We start from the raw sequence: 5192 nt of genomic DNA on the forward strand, positions 1-5192 counted from the left end.
GCGATGTTTTCTTTCTCCACACACAGTAAAAAGAAGATGGGGGGACACCCCCCCCCCCGAAATAATCGTGACAATTACACATAATTACAGGTATTTTGAAACAGGAATGCAAGTTGGATTCCAAATAGGCATCCAAATGAGAGAAAGAGGAGAAAGGGGGGGGGGTGAAGAGAGAGAATAAACCCTCCAAGACGCACCATCCCTTATCATGCAAAGCGGTTGCTGCATTCTTTGATGATCTTTGATGATCTGCCCGATTTAAAGATTCTGTATAAATTACTGGATGCATTGCAATCTCGCAAGCTCGCTTCGTGATGGTTAGCTTCGCCATAATAATAAGAAGAAGAGTTTGGATTTATATCCCCCCTTTCTCTCCTGCAGGACACTCAAAGGGGCTGACAATCTCCTTGCCCTTTCCCCCCCTCACAACAAACACCCTGTGAGGTGGGTGGGGCTGAGAGAGCTCCGAGAAGCTGTGACTAGCCCCAGGTCACCCAGCTGGCGTGTGTGGGAGTGCACAGGCGAATCTGAATGCCCCAGATAAGCCTCCACAGCTCAGGCGGCAGAGCGGGGAATCAAACCTGGTTCCTCCCGATTAGATCCACGAGCTCTTAACCTCCTGCGCCACTGCTGCTGCCATACAATACTCCACACCCATAAAATCAAGCCCACTGCGTACGTTTTGTAGCATTAAAATGCCTCCTTTAGAAGATGGTCCAGCTTCCGTGATTTCAGCTAGTCTGTCATGCTTAAATTAAGCAGATAGTACATTTATCATTTTGTTTTCATTTCACCCCCATCATGTCTAGCAGAGGCGTAGCAAGGGGGAAGAAGAAGAAGAGTTTGGATTTATATCCCCCCTTTCTCTCCTGCAGGAGACTCAAAGGGGCTGACAATCTCCTTGCCCTTCCCCCCCTCACAACAAACACCCTGTGAGGTGGGTGGGGCTGAGAGAGCTCCGAAGAACTGTGACTAGCCCCAGGTCACCCAGCTGGCGTGTGTGGGAGTGCACAGGCTAATCTGAATTCCCCAGAGAAGCCTCCACAGCTCAGGCGGCAGAGCAGGGAATCAAACCCGGTTCCTCCAGATTAGATACACGAGCTCTTAACCTCCTACGCCACTGCTGCTCCTGCTTCCAGAGGGAGCTGCGGCTCGGCTTGGCTATTTTTTTTTAAAAAAAAGAACATCCAAAAAATAGAATGGTTCCCACCGTTGCCAATCACAGTGGCACACACCTGACAGGAATGTATTATTGATAATTGAAAGGCTCTGTTACTCCAGTCAATAATTGAGACTCACGAAGGTTTCAAGAGCTTTATCGAACCGTTTCAGGACCCCAGTGACGAGTAGCCAATGCTGGGGTCTCTGGCTCCTGTCCCTGGTGTAAATCAGGGGCTCATTCCGCACATGCAGAATAATGCACTTTCAAACTGCTTTCAGTGCTCTTTGAAGCTGTGCAGAATGGCAAAATCCACTTGCAAACAGATGTGAAAGTGGTTTGAAAACACATTATTTTGCATGTGCGGAAGGGGCCAGAGAGAATTTTACTCATCGGCATTCCCCCCTCCCATCTTTCTCAAAACAATTTGCCACAGACAAGGAAGAGTAAGAGAAAGCATTGTTATGGAATCTTGGGTTTGCCAAAGACTCCCCCTTGCTCCCAGGAAATGGGAGATAAGAGGGATGTGTGCCCGAATCACTAGTTACAAAGCAAAGCAATAGATGGGCCATCCCAACCCCAAAACGGTGATAGCAAGCCAGTGGCGTAGCGTCCATGGGGCGGGGGCGATGCCCCAGGTGTGCCCCGGGGTGGGGGTGGGCTGTACTGCAGCAGGGGTGCGGGGCACACACACGCCCCAGGCACAGTTCCCCCTTGCTCCGCCTCTGTACCAGGTGAGTTGTGACCTTGGGCAAGTAGCAGGAACTACCAGACTCTGTGGAGCCAGGCTGGTCTCTGGGATGCCAGGCCCAATGGGAGCTGGCGCCTGACAATAATACAGGAGGAAGGGGTGAGAGGAAGAGGAATGCGAGGCAGCTGCCTTGAGTGGGAAGAAGGGCTGCATATCCTTAGTGCGCACAAACGCTCTAAATCGTGCATAAGTGGCATAGTGGCTAAGAGCAGTGGCTAAGAGCAGGTGCATTCTGGGGGGGGAGGGTGACTCTGTTTGCACGTGCCCATAGAGAGGGCTCCTGAAGTGCCACCCTCCTGGGCACCTGTGTGTAAAGAGTTTTCAAATGAGGTGTTTGGACTCCCAAGCACAGCAGCTTGGCCTTGACTGGGGTGATTCCAGGACTTCGAGGCGATGGGCCAGAAGCGGCAGCTATTACTCTGGTAGAGGCCTTATCTCACAGTAAGAGATGAGAATGCCGTTCCCATGAGAATGGGACTGGGGAAACCGGGAGGGGGATGGGACGGAGAAGGTTATAACCTGTGGTTCTGGCGGGAGACTTCATTCCTGTCACGTCGTGTACGTGAGCTTTCTAAGATGTCTGAATAAACGGTCTTTCAACCAAAAAAGCCTTTTATTTCTGCTCTATGGAATTCCTTACACTGTGCCATAGCTTCGCCACCACTGATTTAAACTGATCTCTAGGGTTGTAGTTTAAACTGCAGTCCTATAAAAAACTAGGCATCAGAGGCATAGCTCCAAGGGAGCGGTGTGTGTGTGTGTGCGATGCACTGGGCGCGCGCCCCTGTGGGGCGTGTGGCGAGGGTGTGGCGGGGGTGTTCCGGAGCGGGGCATAGGACGCACCAGTGCTTTCCCCCCTTGCTACACCTCTGCTAGACATGGTGGGGGTGAAATGAGTTAGGTCATCAGCATGACCAAAGCCTGGATAGCTTTAAAAGGGGCTTGGACAGATTTATGGAGAAGTCGATCTATGGCTACCAATCTTGATCCTCCTTGATCTGAGATTGCAAATGCCTTAGCAGACCAGGTGCTCAAGAGCAGCAGCAGCAGCAGAAGGCCATTGCTTTCACCTCCTGCACATGAGCTCCCAAAGGCACCTGGTGGGCCACTGCGAGTAGCAGAGAGCTGGACTAGATGGACTCTGGTCTGATCCAGCTGGCTTGTTCTTATGTATCTAAGGACTTTATAACCTCCTCGAGCAGGGATCTGCAACCTGCGGCTCTCCAGATGTTCATGGACTGCAATTCCCATCAGCCCCTGCCACCATGGCCATGGTCATGCTGGCCGGGGCTGATGGGATTTGTAGTCCATGAACATCTGGAGAGCCGCAGGTTGCAGGCCCCTTTCCCAGAGGCTCAATAGCACAGGCAAGGCCAATCTCGTCAGATCTCAGACGATAAGCAGGGGCAGTCCTAGTTATATTTAGAACACCACCCCCGTGGAGTTACTGTGAAGGTGTCTTCTTTCAGCGAGGCAAAGTCATCCAGGCAGGTTGGTCACTCCGCAGGAGTTCAGGAAGGGCGATGCAAAAATTTTCTGCAGTCTCTCCAGGATCATAGGGGGGCTGGCCCTTTGCAGTTATTGAAAAGCCCTAGCTCAGTGATGGCAAACCTTTTCGAGACCGAGTGCCCAAATTGCAACCCAAAACCTGCTTATTTATCGCAGAGTGCCAACACGGCAATTTAACCTGAATGCTGAGGTTTTAGTTTAGAAAAAATGGTTGGCTCCAAGGCCTGCGTTACTCAGGAGTAAGCTTGGTGGTAGTTGGTGGCTTTGCTTTGAAGCAACCGTGCAACTCTTCCAATGGGTGAATCAAGCAAGCCCCATTGCCAGCAACCGAGCTTACTCCCAGGTAAAGGATCGCGCTTTAGTTCTTCACATGAAAATCAGTGGGGTTTAACAGTGCTTAACAGGGTTACCTACACTGCTTTCCCAAAACTAGGGTTCATTCCGCACATGCAGAATAATGCACTTTCAAACTGCTTTCAGTGCTCTTTGAAGCTGTGCGGAATGGCAAAATCCACTTGCAAACAGTTGTGAAAGTGTTTTGAAAATGCATTATTTTGTGTGTGCGGAAGGGGCCTAGGTCTGAGTTTTAATGCTAGGTTTGCGCGTGCCCACAGAGAGGGCTCTGAGTGCCACCTCTGACACCCGTGCCGTAGGTTCGCCACCACTGCCCTAGCTCAAATCTGCCAGAAACCACTTCCTGTGCAAACCATTCGCATTTTCCTTCCCATTCATTTTACTTCAGAGAGCCAGCATGGTGGAGCGGTTGAGTGGTGGTCTGATCTGGAGATCTGGGTTCAATTCCCCACTCTTCCATATGAAGGAGGACTTTATGCTGGATGACCGTAGGCTAGTCACAGTTCTCTCTGAACTCTCTCAGCCCCACAAGGTGACTGTTGTGGGGAGAAGAAGGGAAGGAGTGTGTAAGCCACTTTAAGACTCAAGGGCAAGAAAAGCAGGGTAGAAATTCAAACTTCTTCACACTGAAGTGGGACATGGATGACATCTGGGGACAGAGGCAGGCAATGACAAACCACATCTGAACATTGTTTGCTGTGAGCCCTACAAGGTCAGCTGCCGTCCCCACCACCTGAGCATCAATAAGGCTGTCCCCACCCAGTAAGTGATACTTTGCTATTCTCAGCCTTCCATTCTGGAAACTATTTAGCCCTCAATGCTTTCCTGTCAGACCAGCAGAGGTGAAAAGCAAATTATCAATTTGCTTTGTTTCTGCTTCTCTGGATGCTGTTTTCATGCACCATGCACCAGTTTTCATGCACCAGGAGCAGCAGTGGCATAGGAGGTTAAGAGCTCGTGTATCTAATCTGGAGGAACCGGGTTTGATTCCCCGCTCTGCCGCCCGAGCTGTGGAGGCTTATCTGGGGAATTCAGATTAGCCTGTACACTCCCACACACGCCAGCTGGGTGACCTTGGGCTAGTCACAGCTTCTCGGAGCTCTCTCAGTCCCACCCACCTCACAGGGTGTTTGTTGTGGATGGGGGGGAAGGGCAAGGTGATTGTAAGCCCCTTTGAGTGTCCTGCAGGAGAGAAAGGGGGGATATAAATCCAAACTCTTCTTCTTCTTCATTGGGCGGGGGGGGATGCATCCGTTTCAGGTGTCTTGGGTGTTGGAATAGCCATGCACAAGAGTTGCAAACCATATTCCTTCCCTCCCCCACCCCCTTATTATGGAGCAAGGCAAACATTTTCCACCCATAAAAGTGAGGCCGCTGTACACTCCACCAGAGCACGAAGAACCAAACTGGAAACCATTC

Source organism: Sphaerodactylus townsendi, linkage group LG16, assembly GCF_021028975.2.
Source record: "Sphaerodactylus townsendi isolate TG3544 linkage group LG16, MPM_Stown_v2.3, whole genome shotgun sequence".
Classification (NCBI taxonomy): Eukaryota; Metazoa; Chordata; class Lepidosauria; order Squamata; family Sphaerodactylidae; genus Sphaerodactylus; species Sphaerodactylus townsendi.